We start from the raw sequence: 23280 nt of genomic DNA, 5'->3' as shown, positions 1-23280 counted from the left end.
CTCAGAACCTAATGGTTTCCATTTTTACCCCAAGCTGTTCAAGAAATATTGAAAATTGTTTTTTTTTTCTTAATGAAGGACTGCACACCTTATGCCTCAATATCCATTTTTCATTTGGGTTCAACTGTAGGTATTTTTCAACCTGTGGAGATACAATCACGTCATGCTGCGATCTAAAATTGGACGGCTGTGACAGAACACAGACCAATAAAAACCAGTCAGTCGTGCAGTCAACAATGTTTGGGTCCTTCGTTTCACCTTCGGAAAACTATTTTTGATCAAATTACATATGATAAGCATTCACTAGGTACTTCATGAAGTATTTATTACTTATTAAAAAAATGTGTCAAGTACTATATTTTGTGTATTTGGGTGCTGCGTCACTAAAAAAAGCTTCAGAATTGAAAGCGCATGAATTGTCGGTGTGATCATCGCTCCCCATTCCCCGAACGAATGACTTTTTCTGTCTCCCAACAGGAAGTCAGAACTAAAGGGAAGGAATCTAAGGTGAATCACAGACAATATAGGTGGAAAAAAAGTACATCCTGGGAGCGTTTATTGCATTGTCGGAGCAGTAAATCGCTGTAAAGGGTGAGTTTGAAGGGGATGGTGCAGACACTTAAATCAGGTCTGTTTTTTCTTCTTTTTTTTATTTTAGATGCTCAAAACTTTTCTTGAAAGGCATTTATGAAGTAATAAAAAGAAACAAAAACTGTACTATTAGTAGTAAAACATTTCAGTAAATGCAACTGTGTTACTAACTTCATTAAGGCCATCACTCACAAGTATGTAAGTTACATGACTGTCAAAAGCCATAAGGCACAGCAGGGCAGCTTCATTTGTATAGCACATTTTGCCAACAATGCAACTGAAAGTGCTTTACATTAACAAGCAAGTACGTACATTTGACAAGAGAAATGAGAAGGCGTATAAAAATATGGAATAAATACTGTCTTTACTGAAAATCAGCAGGAAACGTAAAAGTCTTCAGCCTTTAAAAAATAACCCAGATTGGGAGCCGTCCTGCAATTCTCAGGGAGTTTAATCCAAATGATTGATGCATTACAAAAAACTAAAAGCAGCTTCTGCACATTTGGTTCCAACTCTGGAATATAAAGCAGGTTTGATCCAGATGAAGTCTGGATGGCTTGTAACTTCAAGGTGTTCGACGTTGGAGGTCTAAAACTATTCAAAGCCAACACTGCAGATAAAGCTGTCATGAATCATTATGCAGTTTTTTCTCAAACCTCTGAGCAAAAATACATTCACTATGTACTACTTAACTGTGATGTTAACATTTTTACCACCTGCCTTGTAAAGTAAGATTCCACTTCTAGACAACTGACGCAGTAAAAAAGGAAAAAGACTCTCTGTCGGACTTTTGTAACCTGCCACAATGAGATGTGAAGCTTTGTTTAATTGGCCCCACTTTATTAAAAAAAATGTCTCCCGAAAACTCCAAAATGAACCTGTCTGCCTGAAATGCCCCCAAGCCGACTTCTAATTCTGTCCTCTGGAGCAAGTTTATCACTTTCACTTAATAAGGTTGACAGGTCAGTTATTTTCCCTTCAATAATCTCACCTAACAAGATGCTCAGCCTTCATTATGCCAGGGGAGCCACTCATAAAAATGACTCACCTTTCTCTGGCATCATTGGGACTTATTGCTGGAGGTCACCTCTGTCAACTCCTGTGGAGTTCGAGAAAAAAAGCAGTCATCGCTGGGTTCACATGAGGAGAAACTGTTGAAAAACGTCTCCCTTCTGCTGAGGAACCGACTTCTTGCAGCGCAATGTTTCTCTGGCTTTCAAGCACGAACCATTTTCAATTTTTTCAACAAACAAATGGGCTAATACACTTCACCGAACATGTTGTGACGACTATTTGGCTCGATGGGTGTTGAGTGTTGAGAAGAGTCCAGGCTGATCCTCAACAACTATATTTCCATAGTATAGAATGGTATTACAATAGTAAAAAAATAAATAAAAAATACATTAAATAATAACAGTCTGCTATGGCAGGGCTAGAAGGACAAGTTAATCAAATGTTTTTTAAAAAAAGAACTATACCAGGGGTCTGCAACCTGTGGCTCTTCAGTTCCTCTGTATTGACTGTCTGAAGCATTCTAAAAAGTATATTCAGAACAATTTCTATTCCATTATTATCTTTTGTATTCAATATTTGCAAGCCTTTTCCGAAAAAAAAAAAAATCCTGGTAAAAAAAATGCTATAACTGCAAAAATTGCTAAAAGCCAGAATGTGTTGGGAGGAAAAAAAATGTGCCAAAATGAAAGACTCAAGAACGCAACAAAACCTGGTCAAACCGTTAAAATGGCTAAAATGGCTTACATGACTATTAAAAAAAAAAAAAAAGAATGATCAAAATTGTAAATGGTTAAAACAACAACGTTAAATGAACAACTTAAAATGGGCTAAAAGTGTTTAAACGGCAAAAGCTCAAACAGCTGAATTATATCTAAACTGTAGTCATGAATCGTCATAAATGTACATTTAGCAAAATTATATAAATGACTCTATAGGCTGTGTGAACCTTTTTTGATTAAATGTGTTTTCTGGCTCCGGAAGATTTTATTAGAAAGTGACTTCTACCTTGAAGCAGTGGGACTGACTACTTCACTTCCCACTTTTTTATTTCAGTGTTATGTCAATTGGTTGCTCTGCGTACTTGCATATTGGTTCTAAAGATCAGTAAATACTTACATAACCGTGTTCTTCGTTTCTTCATTTGCACCCAAAATGTTTGTCAACATGTGTTCCTCCAGCTCATCAGCAGGTTCCAGGTCTGACTGGCAAAGACGAAGAAGGAGGTCCTTAATCCTTTTATGAGGAATTTAGTGGAACGTACCAAGTGTGACTGAGATTAAAGGGATGATCATTCACGGGATTTCCATTATTTGAGGACTTTAGTGGGACTGAAAGATGGTGATGATAAGTAGCTCTTGTGAATGTTTTTGTAGGGAAATAGTTTCTCAAAGTAAAGTGTAATATTTCAGTTGATGGCTTGGTTGCATGAGATGGGCAACATGTCTATGAGACCTGCAGGGGCAGGTGCATCTTGAGCATAATGGTGGTCCTGTCTACTTGAAGATCATTTAGTTTCAAATGTATTTATTTTTTAATGTATTTATTTCTCGTAGCCTTTGGGCTTGGTTTCAGTCACTGGTCGTTGTTTGAGGCCGAATTCCCTTACATCCTTAACATTTAGTTGTTTAGGGGGGATCCTGGCAAAAAGGAGCTCTCTCATGCACAACATCTCACACAAAACTGTAGGAGTCTCAACCCACCTAAGAAGCAGAGCTACAACAGTTCATTCGTACCCATTTTAACGTCACTGGTTCTGCCCAGTCAGACACTGTACCTGCTGTCGATTGTAACTATCCCTGTTGAAAAATCTACAGTTTATTGGAGATACTGTTGTTTGTCTTCTTGTTTGAAATTCTGTCTACATTTTCAGAGTTGGTGCTCTTAATTTTCTTTATCCTTGTGCAACATGGAGCTGCTTGAGGATGAAATTGTTCATCTGGGGTGCATAAAATCATATTTCTTACAACTCAGAGTTCAACAGAGCAGGATAGATCTGCTATCTGAGGCCAGGCAAAGCTCAGCTCTATCTGCCAGTCCAATTGCTATTTGAACAAAAACAAAGACAAAAAATATATATATGTATATGTTTCCTTTGTTGTCCAGGTTTTATGATGCTTTTCCTGACGGCATTTCACTTTATACTGAAATGTGCACAACTATATTGACAAACTGAATTCCGAATCGGAATTCGAACCCTCGACAGGCAGAATCCTGCAGAATCTATCAGGTCTGAGGCAGTTTGTGCACACCATACATTTCAATGCCTAATATCACATTCCCATGTACCGAGGATCCGAGACCTGAGGGGCCGGAGCTTTTTGACCGCCCACACAATGCTACTGTGTTGGAGATGCAGTTGACCATTTGGAAACCGGAGTACCACACACTTACTGTAGCCCTTCTGCTGCTGCTGTGTGCATGCATACGCTTATATAACCGTCACGATCAGAAACTCACCCGACCTTGGGTAGCGGCTGCCCATTTCTAAATGAACAAGCATTACTTACAACGTATTGCATTCACAACATCTGTTAAAGAAAATTAAAAGTAATGACCTCTGCCTGAGCTGTGCGAGTCGCCAGCTGCAACACGACTAATACAATAGATTTTCATTTGTTCTTTGTGATTGTAGTTTGACTTATAACGCACTCGTTCACACATGCTGCAATGTGTTTGATCGCATGAATCCCCATAGAGGTGCGTGAGAAATGCTTGGGGAAACTGTTTTTCGTGCCAACTTGAAAGAGAGGGTGCATTTTAAATCCATTTTCTCACGCAAATATTGATATATTCAAAAGCCCTCATCAATTCGATTTGCATTACTCATATGCAGTAATGAATCATTTTTACTTCTGTATGCGAGTGTTGAAGCTCATTTGTTTTTGTGTAAATGTAAAGGTGATGTGAGCTGAGACACATTCAGACATGATATACACAGAATGGCATGTATGACTGGTATATATATGATATAGTTACATAATGTTTTCACTATAGTTAGTTTGTATCAAGAAAGCTAAATAGATCAATTGATTTGGAAATCGTTTTTAATTATTGTGTACAGATGACAGAAGCTTCAATCACATGAAACAGTGAATGAAGTCACATCGATATTTGGAATGTAAAAATCTTTGAATAATATGGTCGGGAATGACAGTCAATATTATATAAATCACAACAACAAATAATTGTTTTTTGGTACACCCAACATGACACATGATTCACCTTCATTCCTGTTTATGTTTACTGAAGTGTTACTTGCTTTTCTATAGTGGTACAGACTAACTTGCAATGGTTTTTAATTGTATTGTGTTTTTAATCAAATATAATATGTGGTAAGCAGGCAAACTATCCTAAATGTACCTGAGTGTCCAGCAATACTTTAACCTTTTATAGTTTGTTTTAGAGATAACTGTGTTGTATTTGGTGCATATAAATAAAGTTGAATTGAATTGAATAGATTTGCAGGAAAAAAAATGCAGAAATTAAAAAAACGATCAACTATAACCACCTGCTTCTTGTATATTACCCACTCCCTTATATATGTTTCATGTGACATTTGTGAATAACTCTGTACTAGTTTGTCCTGCATCCAAAGCCTGACATGCTGGTTTTCTAGTCTTGTAGCCTTAGACATCATATTTTTGTACCGCACAAGATTAGACCTCCAATCGCAGCACAACCAAGCGACAGTCTGCACAGAAAGAACGTCTTTTTATTTATACACTGAATGTAATGAACACATCCGTAGCCCCAAGCCCTACGAGAGAGGGAGACACGAGAGGTACCATTGATGAAATCAGAAACAGTTATTCAGAGGCATTGATGTTGATTTGATCTGATTTGGTCCATTTGGTCTCCCCTCTTTTTAGATTGTCTCACAACTTTTCATCAGCAAATATTATAAATTTATGTTGGTTATATAGTATAAAATGAGGGAATACCAGTAGAGAATCAGCAATAGAGTGGTTTTGACAGCACATGGTGGTCTGATCCCTGAAAAAAGCCTATACTGTAGTTTGCTTCATTTCTGAACGCATCGAACCATTGGGAGGTTTTACAACATTTAAATTTCAGTTTTTGATGTTTTGGTCTTTAAAAATATTTTGGAGCCCTAATGTGAAATGATTTATCTGATTTATCCTCATGTGATCGCTGAGAGTGTTTCCTCTCCCAATTTAAACTCCATTATGTTGGAGCAGCAAACTTTCAGCAGGTCGGAGGAGGATCGACTGTCAAGCATTTACACCGGCATTTCTAGTGATTTGGATTCCTTCAGAGGCACATGAAAGCCATCCAATTACACCAGTAATGAAATCAATTTAGCGATTATGATGGAAGGAGCAGGTGGCCACAACCACACCCAGCGGAAAACCCGAAAACCTCCTCCTTGAAGTTAATGAGCCAGGGATGAGTCGCAGTCTCTAGGTGGAAGTTTGCATGTCGGCCTTGTACATAATGACCATGAACGGCTGCACGCCTTGATATGCGTCTTCCCGCAAATATTGGAAATTAAAGTCAGAAATGTCAGCGCTATAATCGCTCGGCAACAGCTTATAGACAATTCTCATACATTATTAAGCCCGCACTCACCCTCATACGTCCCCTAATGCCAGTGAAAGCACATTAAAATATGCAGCCTTGCGTGCCAGACTCTATACTTATTTTCTATTTAAAGTCAAAGTGAAGCTCCCAGGTACCTTTCACCTCGTCAGCACATACACGGCGGCGTACTTATCGACACCGCAGAGCCTTCAAATTGCCCGTGTGCGGTCAGCTGCAACTGTGACGGACCACCAGGGCCGTGGTGTAGGGGGGCAATGTGAGCTGCAACATAATCATCGGTGTGTGAACAGCGGTGGAGGCCCAGCAGCTGTGACTGCCGTCCCAGAGGAGATCGGAGAGAGAGGCATCTATTTCGGGGGTGTGACCTTAGAGGGGGTCGCTTCGCGCGTGGTTTTTTTTTTTCCCCAAGTGAATGGACGCACGACAAACGTTTAAAAAATTCAGTGTACACACAAACAGACACTCATACTGATGCGTGAGCGCCCATCTGTTGGTGTATGAAAGAGACTACATTACCTCCCGCAAGCATCTGGGCCTCCGGTTGCATTGACAGCTCGCGTTTGAAGCTCTTGCATGTGATGTTCACATCGACCATTTACATTTTACACCTATATTTTTCTGCCAAACCGGCTTTGCCGAACTGACAGGTAATGAATCAAACATTTATCATTGCTGCTGCCACTCAGATTGAGGGCAGTATCTGCCTATATTTTCTTCACATCGTATTATCAGCATCCCCTAATGATCTCTGTGATATTGGACCTTGGTTTTTTTTTTTGCACTGTGGACCATTCTTGGTGCAGCATATTAAGTGATATTCCTCTTTGAAATGTTTTACAGAAATGCACCAATGTCAGAATCTCTCCTTACTCTATTACTCACTTTCATATGTGAAGACCTATTAATAATTAAACAAACTCTGTAATCTATTTTAACCTTTTTAACTTATGCCATAACATAATTTGAATTGTCAGCATGCATTACTGTTGTTTAACTTATCTAATATTACCTGAATATTCCATTTGAATGCTGTAAACTCATGTACATGGAAGCAGTTTACAATGGGCTTTTTGTGAGGTTTTTTAGCTTTGGATGACCTGGTATGTTTTATTTTTGCTTTTCTTTCAAAACGCTCTCATTTTCTTGTGACCTCTGGCATCAGAGCAACATCTACACACCCACACTTTGGTTCCACTTCTTTTTCACACTCTTCACTGTACTTTATGTAATTTATGGATGGTGGGTGAAATTCCCTTAAGATCAAAAATTTATGAAGGGAAAGACCCACACACACTAAATTGAATGCAACTACTTGTAAACCCGTGTCTCAGATCATCGATGTTTCTTTTGTCATTTATCATCACAATATGAAGTTATTTTGTAAAAGACTCTCATGGCTAAAATGGTTTAAAAGGTTGAAATTAATTAATCAATTCTACAATGTCATTCTCTTTCTCTGTTAAAAAAACGCACCTTAGAATGACTGTGTTGCATTTGGTGCTATATAAATAAAGTTGAAGTGAATGGCACTTCGAATGTACATTCAGCAAAACTAAAAAATAACTTCATGACCTGTGTGATACATTATAATTGAACGTGTTTTGTGGCTCCAGAAGAGTCTTATTCGGTGGAAAGCAACAGAAATGGCTCTTTTAATGGGAAAGGTTGCAGACCCTTGTTCTCATCTCATTACGATGACAAATTCACAAGGTAACAAGTGCAAACGATCGGTTCTGAGGAACAAACAAAAAAAAGGCCACTGGTGCGATGAGTCATACGCGGCTCTTGTGTGTTCACAAGTACCCCAGGAGGTCAGTACAGGCCTGAACTTGACCGTCGCAGTGAGGGTGTTTGATGGCGAAGCTCTCTGCGAGCAGCGTTCATCTGAGAGGGAAAGGTGGCTGAAGCCAAACCAAAGCTTTCCTTATGGTCCTTTTTGTTAGTTGTTTTTTTTTTAGCATGAAACACATCAGTCATGATGAGAGTGGCCTCCTCGACAAAGCCGCCCTACAAATTGTCCAAGGACTCAATCGCTGCATTGACATGAGAATGACGTAACTCTTTCTCTCCGATGATTGCAACAATGTCGTGTGTTTTTGGAGTGCTTTCCATTGCCGTCATTGGAGAAAAAACATGATTCATATCACAGATGATGAGAATCCGTGAGACTCATCCATTTGTGAGCAGTTTTCGCAATTTAAAAGGGGGGGACCTGTTTATATATTCTTCAAATTTACTGCAATACCTTAAATTGCGTTTCTTCCTCTATATCTGCAGGTAATCCAAACAAGAGTATGATTATAGATGTACTTTAATTCATTTTGATCATGATACTTTCCATGCATACCAAGTATTGGATACTCCATATAGAAAACTTAAAAACAGACAACACTTCATCTATGTTACTGTGAATCACACTAACTGACACACAAACAGTACATTCCAGTGGTTCCATTCCAAATAAAACAAGCATATCAAATAAAACAACAAGGACTTCTTTATACGACAAAGCAAAAGAAGCTTAAAAAAAAACCCACACACAAACATAATAAATATTTTGGACATTCGCAGAACTGCATGCAAACAGCAGTTGTGTTTAACTCTAACTTGCCCCATGGTGAAATGGTTGCTCATTCGGGGCCTTTCTGTACTGGTACAGAAGATTGATGGCCCAGTCTTATTTTCATGATATTGGCTAATATTCGCTTTTGTTCATTAACTGCATAAACAAAAGCAGGTGGGAAATATGACTCATCCAAGCTTTTTATCTCCCCTCATTTAAAGCCAAAGCCTTTGTGCATTGTCTGAATCACTTCTTTATTTCAGAGATAGTTATAAGATGATTCTATTCTCACATTCTCTTTGCTTAGAAATTTCTGTTGAAGCGTGACATAGAATGTCACTTGTACCACAAAACTGGATCTGCTGCATACCTCTGTACATCATCTGTAGCATCAGTCAGCTGCTGGTGATGGTAATCCTCGCAGTCCCTCACACATTTTGACTGGGTTCATGGTTTTTATGCTTCGACATCTAACTGCACTACAGTGAACACGAGCATCAAGGCCCGCACTCTTTTTCATCTGAGGCCTTAGCATTTCCAGTTGCTCTGGTTTCCCATACAAACAGAGTAAAGTAAAAGTCACGGAAAGTTAACTCTGCCTCCGAGATGGAGAGAAGAGGCGAAAACTTTGTCCTTGAAACACAATTTCTCTATGAAATCCTGAAAATAAAACCATGGAGGGAGAGCTGTTGTCTTTTGTTCAAATGATTACTTGAAGCACCAGAAAGGAAGGTTCTGAGCTGGAGTGCGCGTCGGAGCAGCTCTCCGGCTCGTCCCCCTGTACGACACATCTCCGGCAGACTTTCATGCCAAGTTTGGCTGCTTCTGCATCACTGCACGTTACAGCTCAGTCACTTGAAGTTGCAGGAGAAAGCAAACTGGATCGAAACGGGAACTCCTCGGAGAGACTCCAGAGAACAGTTTGGACAAAGTGAAGAGGCTGTAGCACTTGGTCTGATGTTTTAAATGCATGTCGCATCCCGAAGGGGGGGGGGGTAGATGTGCAAGAGCAGATCGGGCCAGGCCAGTGTATTCAGCTGCAGAACATGAACTACTTCAAGGAAAGCAGTTTTATAAAGCAGATCTAAGTGCACCTTGCTGGATGCTAAATGGCTCAGTGACACAGCTACAAGATCGGCAGATAAAACAGCGGGAAGGTTCTCGACGTCATTTGGAAGCTAATGATTGTGTTTATTACATTGATAGAAAAGAATAGACAATGTCTCTTTTGTTGTTGCTTTCTTTTTCAAAGGCTGCCTCTGAAGTAAAGTGACAAAATTGGACAAACAGTGAAAGCTTAGAAAGAAAGTTGAGGCGTAAATATTTGAACCACTATTGAGCTGCATCGTACAAAGCACAAATATTTCAGTTTTATTTCTTTGGTGTGGGTATCTTGCTTTTATAATTTTATATCTACTAGATATTTCTATTGAAATAAGTTTTGAAGTAGTTGTTATTTGTAGAGTCACAATTGTTAAATCTGTGCTTGACACAAGAAACACCAAACAACATTGAAACAGATATATAACAGGTATGAAAACAAAATCAGGTAGACTTAACTATTCCGTACCATTTCTTTTCTCTCTTTTGTATTCCATAAATGATGGCAGGAGGGGTCGTGAGACTGTACAGAACTGTGAAGAGGGAGCTGAGCTGTAAAGCAAAACTCTCCGTTTACCGTTCGGTCTACATCCCATTCATAAAGAATGACATTCGTGAGGAGTTCAGCCAAACTGAGAGAGACTTAAAGTTGAGCCGCTGATCCTCCACATAGAGAGAAGTCAGTCGAGGTGGTTCATCTGATTAGGATGCCCCCTGGCCACCCCCCTTTAAAGGTTTACCAGGCACATTAGACTGGGAGGGGGCCCCGAGGTCGACCCAGGACTGACAGGAGAGTCAACATCTCTGGCTTGGTCTGGGAGCGACTTGGAGTTCCCCCAGGAGACATGGAGGAAGTTGCAGGAGACAGAGGTGCCTGGGATTCTTTTCTCTCTGTACAGCAACCGCGACCCCATACACACTGAGTGGAGAAGAAGATGAATGGATGATATTCATAATATATAATCTATGAATAATAAATAAAACATTGTCTTCATTCTCATTACAACTTAACACCCAATCATATCTGTTTATCTCCCACCTGCCTGATAGAATAGAATAGAATAGAATAGAATAGAATAGAATAGAATAGAATAGAATAACCTTCCTATTGAGATAAAGTTGGGAACAGAATAAGTTTGAGTGGCAGAAAAAAAAACCTTCACAGAGGTTGTTTCAGAACGATAAATTCAAGTACCGACTGAAATTATTTCCATACATTTTTCCTTTTTTATGTCATGAATCTAAGACGTTGTTACACAGGAGAACAGGGGGAAATATAAATTGCAGCTTAGACAAAGCATAACCTTTAGTTGTAAAAAAAAAAAAAAAAAGTGTGTGCTCAGCACTGTACTGCACAGTGAAGCATTCTATAGGTACTGATTACTTCAACTTCTTCTTCTCTGCTATGGTCAATTGGCAAATTAGTAGAATGAAATGTATTTTTTGATGTAAATGAAATGTATTGTGTATCATTTGAAAAGTAAGGATTTATATATATATATATGAGATCTTACTGTACCCTGCTCCAGCACACGGATGCGAATGTCACTTCTCGATGCCTGAGTGCTGAGCTGGCTGCACACAGTGTGTTGGCTCGCCTCATGTTTAGTTCCTCAGACATTTGGTGTCAGGCTGTCTGAGGCCAGAAGAGGATAGAGAGAAGAACTCGCCCAGCGTTTCTCCCACGGTAGATCCAAGAGATGAGTTAAGTTTCACATCTCCAAATGCCAACGTGTGATTATTTTTATTGCAAATGTCAGTAGGAAGAAAAAAAAAAAAAAAGTGGGCAGCAATTTTGTGTAGCTTGATGCATTAGGTGTTCAAAATAGTTTTCTCACCTTGAACGTGATAAATATTTAATGTCGGTGTGAAAAATGCTGTGTGCTGAGCAGACTCATTCCCAAGCTTAAATCGCTGTGTATGGATGGGGCTGCTTTTCTCAGAACAGCCAATGAGTTCTTCATTATCGTCAAGTCCAAAATAATTAACATTCACATCTTTCTTTGATTGCATGTAATTGTCTGAATCACTATGCAGTGTGTGACATCTTTCAAAACCCATTCAAAGACACAATTGTTCAAAAAAACTAGTTAACTTGTGAAATAAAAAGTCAGCCACTAAACCAACAGACTTGTTTGCTTTTTCTATTCACCCTCGGCTGCATTACCATAAAACTCTGTGTTGTATCTGTTTCTGCACAATCACTACATCCATTCAGTGTTTTATTCAGCGTGGAAAGAATGTTGATGAGGGAAACTATTATTCTCTTGTCTGTACTGAGAATTTGAGCTTGCTGGTACACTTCATCCTTAATGTTGCTTGTCACTGTGGATCTGGGGGGGGGGGGGGAACCTCTACACCAACCAGTAGATAAAGTATATATGCTGGTTTAAGAAAACACACCAGAACAAGGGTCGTGACCGAAAATCTTTTTTACATGCGAGACGCTTCAACCACTTCAGAAGTTTTAATGGAGTTGAGATATGGCCGTCTGAATAGTCTAAGACAGAATAAAACATTCAACCTAGCCAGCATCCACTCCAGTCATTTTACCAGTTACATCTATTATACGTGATCCCCACCTTTTGTTCCCGCCGAAAACTCTACTCGATCAAACACCGTTTCAGATTTCCCAGAACCTTACAGTGAAGAAAAAAATGCTAGTGGATGCACACACACACACACACACACACACACACACACACACACACACACGCACACAAACAAGGGTGTTAAACCCCAGATTGGGAACCATTGTCGTACAATATGTGTAAAATATAACTCCATACCAGGAGGCCTGCAAACTTTATATTACAGAATTCACATTTTAGATTTGTTTGTCAGTGAGTGTTTCAACTGAAAACACATTGTTTTTTAGCATTTTTGTTTTAGAAAAAAAATGTTTTCACTCGTTTGAAAAATTATGTCCGTTTACGCGACAACAGCTGAAACCCTAAAGATGACGTCGTTCTCTTGTCGAGGATGTTGTTTGCGTTTGTAATGAAAACACAAATGCATACAGTACATGGCGACAACAACATTCACAATAGTTAATGCATTCATGGATATTCTTCCGGACAGACGACGAAGTTGGATTGCCAATATTGGTGGCTAATAAAACAGGAAGCTCAGAAAGTGAAACAATCAAGACAGCTGAGAAACACAAACTTTACTCAGGCTGGACTGAATCCTGACTTTATCAACTCTAAAACCAAGTCCCAGGAGAATATGGACTGGGAGTCGTGCTACTCCGAAGGCAAACATTGTTGTTATTGTTTACCAGCGCATGTGCAGAACTATTTACCATGGCTGTGTACTCCTCTGTTACCATGGAAACTGACTCATTTATTCTGACACTGAGCTTTTCTCACTGCACCTGAGAATGTTCCTTTCAGTTCTCGACACACTGGTCATATCGATGGGCGCGTTAGGCAACAAACCTTGACATATATGAATACACAGCTCATTGATTGCCCCGGTGCATTAATTTCTATTGAGGAAGGACCTGACATGAACAAAATAATCATAATTCATGGGATTCACAAGACATCTTCACATGGTTTGGTTTTCGACAAATGACCGTAGCAGCAAATCCCCGCCAAAACACACAGGTGCAAACGAGATCCATGTGCATAATGCAATCAGCCATGCATACAGCTCCTTTACATCTGTGCGCATGGATCTCATTTACACTGAAACATTTTATATGGGATGTGATATTATAACAACAGATTTTAAGCATGATCATTAACCAATGTGTTGACGACCGTGGCATCGGCCTTACAGCTTGTTAAACCCTTATTTACACTCAACCCGAACCCAGTTGGAAATGTGTGGTGATGGGATTCAGGGTTTTCAAGTGCATGGTGCAAGTGAGTTTAGTCGAATTCTAATTTTGCTTTTTGAATACCAGGCAATCTGAGAATTAAATTTTGTGTAACCCACTCACTGAGTGTTGAACTCAAATAAAACAAATGGATAAGATACCTCCCATTCTTCATGAGGTACAGGTACACCGAAAAGGTTTCTTTCTTTTTAGTTTGCAGTGGACAGGAATCTATTTATGCCTGAGGCGACCAATTGTGGTGGGATTCAGGACTGAGGTTCACTGCTGCGTGAGCTCATCTGTCCAAACCGAAGAGAATCACACATTATCAGCTATGTGAGGATCTGTTCTGAGTAAATAGGTCACCCTCGTTGTGCCATGTACTCTAATTTCCTTGTGAAAATCAGAGTGTATGGACTTCAAATATGGACTTAGCGTTGTCATCAGTCAGAGGCATGCAGTTTTAAACCCCACTGCCAACAGGTGACCCACTCAAGGTCATTGTTTATTTACACATCACGTCACATCAAGTTTTTGGAGCCTTTGTGAAAGTCCCATTTTCACAGTCAAGCTCAATAGGGTTCACATGTGTTTTTCCAACACAACAATTGGAGCTTTTGCTACTGAAGACATAGTTCATGTTTGACTTCTGCCTTTTGTCTGTTATTCTGTGTATGAGATTGGTTGTTCAACATTCACCAGAGGATCAACTCCAGTCCTGCAGTTTAATTTTCAAGGTTCTGCTTTTGTTTAGCTTTCTTTTGACTTCGGGCTTCTGCAGCTTGGTGACAGCCCATTTGTCTGATTCAGATGTGTTGGAGCAGATATACTTCTAAAACATGCAGGGTCAGGGTACCAAAGAAGCAAGACAGCTGTAAGGGACAAAATGATGTTCTGAGATGTCACGAGAGGTTTTGCTCAAACTCCAAAATTGTTCTAATGAAGTCTATATCTGTGTTTGAATGACCAATTTTTGGAATAGATGTGATCAGCTTGCCTTGTTGGTTTTCACTGGAAAATATTGCATTAACAACAAAAACTGAAGAATTGGATGATATTTTCCAATCCCTTTATGTTTGAATTTTTGTCATGGAGACTCTTTTGTGTATTCTTTTGTTTTGGTTTTTCCATGACATCTATTATTCAGTTGAAACTCAGGATCACTTCGGCTGACAATGTAATACATTTTACAGTCATAAAGAAGTATGTATGAAGACCAATAACATTAAATCTTCCCTAAAGTGAGACTGAAACATTTAAGCTGCTTGGTTTATTTAAAGGGAAGCCAAATTGGGTTATCGCAATCTCGGGTATCACTACATTTGTGAATGGTAAACTGGTTTGCTCGGTTAAGGAGACGATAATGATTCAACTGTTTTTAATGCAGATTTCAAAAGCAAGGCAATTGAAGTGCTTTTCTGTTGCAGTCACAAATTTCCTATAATGATGTCATCAGAATAAAATGTGATACAGCAGGTGGTGCTACCAATGTAAATCTTCTGCTCAACTGACTATCTTACGTAACTGGATTCGTCCATGACGGTATCAACCCCAAGATCATATGGTGAACCAAGAGGTGATCCACAATGCAGGGATGGAAAATGTCCCCTGCTTGATCTATGAGTGACAGCTTATCTGCTCCATCCATGTGGTGCCTTTTCCCTGCTGGGGATGAGATTCATCACATCAGACATGTCAAGGAGGAGAATTAACCATTTAATGGTCAGAGGGTCGACCACAGTCAGAGAAGCAAAGACTCAGAAGAATCAGCAAAGTATTATACTAGCTCATGCCTGTAAGCCTGATTTCACCATACTTTTAAGCGGACATCCAAAATTACAGTCTGTAATTTCCCCACCGGCGTCCTGTCATTTTCTCCTGCCTCTTGTTTAAAGCAGACGTTACGTAACCAGCGAATTGCTCAGGTAACAGTCCGCTGGGTATTCTAATGCGATTCAGTCCACTCATCTCTTCCACCTTCTGTGTGTGTTTGTCCCCCCCAAACCCCCACTCCCAACACACACACACACACACACACACACACACACACACACACACACACACACACACACACACACACACACACACACACACACACACACACACCTGGGAAATGATACCGCACCAAGATCAACATTTATTTTGGCTCCGGGTTCTTTTTCTTCATCTCACTTGTGCATCCCGAGCACATTCCCTCGCCTCGGAGAGAGAGAGAGAAAAAAGGGAGAAGAAGAAAGAGAGAGAGAGAGAGAGAGAGAGAGAGAAAGAGTGAGGCCGAGGAGAAAGTGAAGGAGAGCGATGGCTCCCTGTAGGAGTGAGGAGAGTTGACTGATGATCCATCCCCACGACACAGTTGGTTGTCAGTGGCCTCACATCCATTCAATCTAAACAATAGAGAGCAGGCGGGAGCCCGCTCTGGCTCTTTACCGTGGAGCAGTTGCACATGCTTAGTTTCTACAAAATCCAGGTGACAAGTGTCGACAGCAAGCATGATGCATGTTGCCTCGACTGGCTGATATTAAAGTTAAACGACGCTCTCCATTCTCAAGGTAAATCTCACTTTGATCATACCGTACTGTCGATTTGTGCAACTGATGTCCTCTTTTATTCTTTTGAAGGTTGTGACAAGTAGAACCGTTGAAGCAGCAGCGCAGCTTTTCAAGAAGTCGAGGCTCACACAGCAGAACTGTTCATCTGAGTGAACAACTTGCAGGCATCTTAAAACGTCCACACATCCATATGTCAAGACACTCAACACACATTCCGCCCTCTCTATGGGCATACATGTCTCGCTGTGCAAAACAATGGCAGACACTCGGTTATACTGTGGCAGGCTTTGACGTCAGCACTGTGCACGGCTCATTTATCGATGCTGAAGCCTCCCCGATAGGCCCAGGGGCTGTTCTACAGATAAGCGGGTCTGAGGGGAGAGAGAGAGCTGTGATAGGAGAGGCACCGCGGGAAAGAATGGGAGACAAAAGAAGAGAGACAGTGTGCAAACAGATTTTGACCACTATGATTTCAGCCTTTGCCTGGACAGATTTGTGCTGCCAGTGTCAGTGAAGCACAGGTTGCATTCATGCTTTGTGCAAGTTGCCTCAGAACTTATCTCGGTGTTTTGGTGCGAAAGTAAGAGTTATTCTCTTTCAGGCTGTATCTCAAGGGCAACTTTCTGGACCCCCCAAGCTTTTAACATTGCCATTGGCATGCAAGAATAATCACGGTTTAATTGAATGTTTTATACAAGTTTGATTCTTTTCAACTCATAGAGCAACTTATACATACATCTCTGCAAACAAGTTGCTTTCTAAAGGGAAATCATTCTGGAGTAGCGTTTTATAATTTAGTAAATTCAGAGCATCTGATAAAACATTAAGTCAATTGGTTTTGAATGGAGAAAAAAACCCAAAACAGACAAGCATAAATATTTCCTGCAGAAGCCTGGTGCACAACAAACGATCTCCATTACGGTAGTGTGAGGCGCCCCGACTGAAAGGGACAAGACAAATCACTCATCTGTCTGCTTCTGAACATGCTTATTAATGTATGGTCATGTGCGCATAAATGCAGATGTGCAACTCCTCCATCTGCTCCTCACATGTCGTCTCATAAACGCACAAGACTTGCGTCTGCAGCCGCCTCTGCTTCTGTATTCCTCCCCATTAAACGCCCATGTGCGACAGCTGTCTCGCCTCTCAAAGCAGGTACATACATTAGAGAACGCTGCCGGGTCATGACTCCCACTCTGGATAAACCCACCATTTCGCTCTTCTTCACAAAGTTTTGCAGGATCAGAGTCCCCCCCCCACCCCACCTGTATTCACTGCCATCGAGAAACGAAGGCTCTTGATTCCAGTGGAAGGGGGTTGCCATAGCAACAGTTCATCCCCTGTCTGTCTGCAATTTCATCTTGTTTATCGAGTTATTCCCCTCATTGGAGGGGCTGCATTGGAAACGCTGTGATAGTGAAAGGAGCAGTGGTGAATCTGAACAGGAATTTGCACACACAAAAGAAAAAAAGAAAAAATCTTGAGGAACCCTGACAAACTCTAGCCAGAGGAATTGATCAATCATTCATTTGACCGAGAACAAGATTGTGCTTCCCCTGGTCAAGGTGAAAGATTTGAAGTGAGACATGCAAGAAACCAATGAATGTCATTATCATGGATGGTTTTAATCATGACTTTACAAAATTATAACTAACCTCATATAATAGTCATGAACTGCAGCCACTTGAGACCCCCCCCCCCCCCCCCCCCAGCTTGGCTTTGACTTTTTTCGCGAGTGGTGCTGTTGTAGCTAGGATCTTCACGGGCAAAATTCCTCGCAGTTTCATTTCATATTTTCAGTGCTGAAAGAGTAATTATGTTACTGAGCACCATTAACTTCTAAACTTGGGGCTACGCACTCTGAAGTCAACGCAGCTCCTGATCTGGTAGATCAATTTTATAAATAAAGTAATGAGGGCAATTACAGTTTTATTTTCGTGTCAAGGTGAAAACCTTTATGAAGTGGTAGAATGCATCAGCAAAAGTAAGCAGAAACACTACGCACCGCTGTAATTAGTGCAATTTTCCGACCATGTGCATGACTATTAATGACTCTTGTTCTAATAACTTGTGCTGTCTGGAGAGCTGGCCCACTGAGCAGGAAACGTCCATAGACTCCAAAACAAGGCTTTGTCACAGCCAAAAGGTCCAGCCTGTAAATAATTGGGGAAAAAAAAAAAAAAAGTAGATGGCAGGCGGTCCAGTGGTGCATGGCAGCTGGCGCTCATCTCCATACTCATTGGCAATACCGACAGCGGTACAGCTTCCTCTCCCCGCTCATTCGACCTGGGGTCTCATTTCGATATTTTGCAGAAACAAAAAAAAAATGAAAAAAGTTTTACACACACTGAGCAGACGAGCTTTACAATACAGACTGTGAAGTGGATAATCAAATGCAGATTGTCAGAATATCACACATTTATTTTCCAAACACTCACGATCACCGAGATCTACACGGAACATAAATATTCATACCAAAGTCTTGTTTGTGCTTGCGCCACTCAGCTTTGAACAATAAATAACTTTCATTTGGAGAAGGCGGAATCTGAAATCTCATCGCTCGGTATTCTATCAGTGCTGTTTGATCAACACATTCTGCTGGAGCTCAGAAGAAGTGGCTGCGTGTGAGTAGTGTGTTTCCCCAATAATAAGATCCCTTCCTGAGTCCACGATCGAGTTAAACCTGAAGGTTTTTCGAGGATTTTATATGAAGGTGTAAAACTTTTCACAAAAAAAAGAGTGTTGACACTGAAACTCAATTTTCTACAAAAGAAAGTTCTTCATTATACAGTGCTATCGAGTACTCATTTTAATGATAAATATTAGACTTACTAGTTTCTTTTTGGTTGGACTGAGATCACAATAGATTCAAGTGGAAAATGAAATTGCATTGAGAAACGAGAGAAAACTGAATGTCAGACAGTTTGGCCAATTATTCTTAGTTTGTTATTTAGCCTTGATTCTGTTTGGGTTTTGTTTTTTTCAGTGAAAGTTTCGATCAAAATCAAATAAGTGACTTCAGAATTCTCCTTTTCAAAGTTAAAATATATTTTATTTTTCACAAAAACATGATTCCTAATTGGCATCCAAAAAGCATGTTTTGGTAATAAAAATTAATAGGAAACAACTGCTTGTAATTTGACTCCAGCTGAAGGAGGTGACCCAAAGAAGAAAAAAAAACAAATGAAAGATCCACTATTATCAAGACCAAGCCACTCAAATGATAGGATAGAATGATTTGTTAACATCATTAATATGCACAGATAATGCAATTTGACATTGAAATGACACATGGAATATTTGCAAGTTCAGACAATGGCAGGATGAGTTTAAAAATGTCCAGTCTTCTTCATGCTGTAAATTAATATTACACACTAAAAATGGAAAAAATAAAAATGCTTGTCATGACAACTATACATTTTAAGAAAAACATGTCCTGCTTGGGAATAAATGTACCGCATGAATTAATAAAAAGCAAAGCATTAAGCATAGGAATGGGAGAAACAATCATTAACACATCCCCTCCTGAAGTTCATGTGAAGATGTAGAGTAGTAATGTTGGCCATAACGGATTAAACTCTTGATTTCTCAGTCTGATAAATAATATAATTCTCATCTGCATCGACAAAAACACATCCTGAACTTGTTTTCCTGCCGCCATTCTCTTGAGAGATGAGTTGATAAACTTTCAAAATCCTTCAAAGACTGTGGTTTTGGGATGCAACTAGTAAGCAACGTTCAAACATTCATTTGGTCTATTACTTATTGATACAAATACTTTTTTTTGATCATTTGGCCAGGAAAGAATATGTACAGCAAGAAGAGAATTGGACCCGTAACAGATCCCTGAGGTACCCCGCAGAATTGTTTCAGACATTACACCATTTAATCAGACGCAAAAAGATTTCTCAGCATCACAGGATGTGAACCACTATAATCCCAAATTAATCCTGAAGCATGTTAATCATTACATTTTTATCAAGATCATCAGAGGCAGAAGAAAGAGCCACTGGAACCAGAGCTGTTCAAAACCTGCTGCAACTACTTTAAGTGAAGTATTTTCTGTATAGTGCAATCCAGCCAAACTGGAAGAAATCAATCACATTGGTTTCCTCAAACAAAAACAAACAAATAAATATTAGTCTAGCGAGTTGATTGATATTTTTTTTCCCTAAATATTGATGTAGAAGGTCATTAGTTTGTAGCTGTTATAAAAGAAATGGATCCAAATGACGTTTCTTGAACGGTGTTTCATCCACAGTGTGTCCCCGTAATATCGCATTTGCACCCATTCTAATAAACCTAACCATGCAGTAGATCAGGCTCGCAGTACAGACCCAATACGATCTTACAGTTTATCACTGTACTTTAAATCAAAAGGGATGACCGGCATAAAAAAAAAAAATTTTAATTCAAATTTACTCTTCTGTCATTTTATTGAAACTTTCATGACACTCTCACAGGTCTCTCATTGGAGAATTCACCTGAATACAAACAAAGGTTTATTTGCGCCTGTGCCAGGAAGCTTCTCTCGTAGAAAGGCTGAATTCATTATATGAAGGATAGGGTTTTAATGGAAAATCATAATACAAGTGTCGAGGGCACGGAGAGTTAGCTGAGGTTAATTTCATTCACTCCTCCCTGTCTGGCAGCAAAACGCTATCTACGCTTGCACATTTAAAAGGAGGAGTAATTGAATCATTTGTGTAGCAAAGGCATTTGAAGGCCACACATTTAAAAAAAAAAAAAAAACCCATAGAGCATACAGTAAGAACTTTCAAATACAGTGTTCCAATGAGCCGCTTTCAGGGGGGGGGGGGGAGTGATGAGAGTTAAGTAAGTATGATTCTTTTTTTTTTATTATTCTTTTTTTATAAAAGGGATTGAAGTCTTGAATGCCACACACCTGGAACTTCTGAAGAGTTATCTGACCTTAGTTGTATTGAAACCAACAGTAAGTCAAAAAGTCTTCATAGCTTGTTGAGTATTAGGCCCCATTTACACGGCGACTCCAAGTGTATCCACAAAACTTTCTTCACTTTTGGGGGAGGTCCATTTCCACGGCACCAGTGTAAACCCACTGCCTTTTTTTTTTTTTTACGGATTGGGTGTTGTCACGTGAAACGTTGTTGCGTAAACAGGGTTTTAGTCGTAGTTGGCCCTGACTGAAGAGTATTCTGGTGTTTGCAGCATATTTGTTATCATCTCAAAGGATGAGAGAACCCCCCCCCTTTTCCCGGGGGGAGAATAGATTCAAATAATCCCCTTTATCTTGGAGCCTCTATTGTTCAACATTGGCCAAGAAACGGGCTTCAGTTATCTTGATTTCAAGGCTGTGGCCGTCACACAGCAGCAGGTTGCCTTCAGGAGTATGAATTTGTGTTGTGACTTCACTGTGTGTATATACAGTACACTATATATTCCAAAGTGTCACTAACCCCACACAGTCTTATTTGTTTTTTCGAGCATTCTGCACAGTAAACAGCTGCACACACAGTCAGAGTATTTACAGTGAAATGGTGTGGAGTTCAAGAGGAGATAGACTCTGGCAAAGCTGCAGGGAGAGTTTTATTTTCAGCTAAATATGGTTTCTAATGAAAAAGTCACTATATTACTTTTTTTTTTATGGCGGGGGTCTCAGATTTGTAGCCTAAATGCATTGTTATTCTCTGGACTGGGATTACTGAGACTTACTATCTAAACACTGCAGTAAATAAAGTAAACAGGGTGTGATGGGCATTAATAATACAATTCTCTGATGTCTTTAAACACATGAGCAGAAATGTTGTTGACGCACAACTCAAGCTGCTTTCATGTGTTTGTATAAGAAAAATGAAACCTGTATTCATGATGATTTAGGAAATACAGTTTCTGGAATCAGTTTGCAAAACGGGTTTGGGTTAGTTACATTTACATCAACCCCACATGGAGTCTGGATTCCTCTTCTTTCGGAGGGGAGAAAAGCAGACGATGTCCTCCCAAGTATAATTTGAGGAAAATGTGTAAGTTTCAACAATATCAAGAAGGAAAACCTGAAATCCCCCCACGTCATTAAACTACGTAGAGTTATATGTTTGTATTTATAAAAACCGATTAACTTCAGAGTGTGGTCCATTCCATCACTGTGCAAGACTGCCTGTGGATCTGTGGAAGTGCGTGAGAAGTAACTGATCTCCAGTGATAAATTAAAAATGCAGACGTCATAAAACCTCATTTATAAAAATGCAAATCAGACTAAACATTGATTACATGTATTTTGAAATCTAAGGCCCCATTCACACAACAAGTAAAAACACATGAGTCAGCGGCTGAAAGGTTTTTATGAATGTAGCTCACCAAAATCTACTCAGCAAACTCTGATTTTGTGCACTTTTTTCCCTTAAATCATCACTAATTTTAGGGAAAACAGAAGCCTGTTTTAAGTACCTGCAATAACATGCTTTATGTTTAATCATCTTTGTATATTATCTTTCATTTGCTTAAATAATCAGTTTCAAGGATTATAACAAATAAACTATTTGTAGAGCGGACTCTTGTAACAGATGTAATCTCGGACCAGCGGATCACATGCACATGTTTTGGTCGTGCCCCAAACTTTTTGAATTTTGGCGTACCATTTTCGATACGTTGACGACGGTCCTTGGTCGTGCAGTTAATTTGGACCCCCTTGTCGCTCTTTTTGGATTACCCCCATCATTTGGTTGGTCGAAAACCTCACAACAAATTATTGCATTCACTACCTTGCTTGCAAGGAGGCTTATCCTCCTGAAATGGACGCACTCATCCCCACCTACACATAATAGATGGATTCAAGAGATTTTGCGATGCGTGAGACTTGAGAAAATCAGATTCTCCCTGAACGGTTCCCTACAGGCCTTTTATAAACTCTGGCAACCCGTTCTACTGCATATAGACACCTTGCACATTGAAGCTGAAACACAATAAGCTGAGTTGTTAATTCTTTATTTATTTTAGTTTATTATTTTATCATGTTGTTATTGTTGTCGTTGTTTTTGTTTTTGTTTGGTTTTTTGTGTGTTCGTTTGTTTGTTCTGTTTGTTTGTTTTTTATTA

This window comes from Blennius ocellaris (genome assembly GCF_963422515.1).
Source record: "Blennius ocellaris genome assembly, chromosome: 17".
Classification (NCBI taxonomy): Eukaryota; Metazoa; Chordata; class Actinopteri; order Blenniiformes; family Blenniidae; genus Blennius; species Blennius ocellaris.
Note: the sequence above shows the minus strand (reverse complement) of the source record.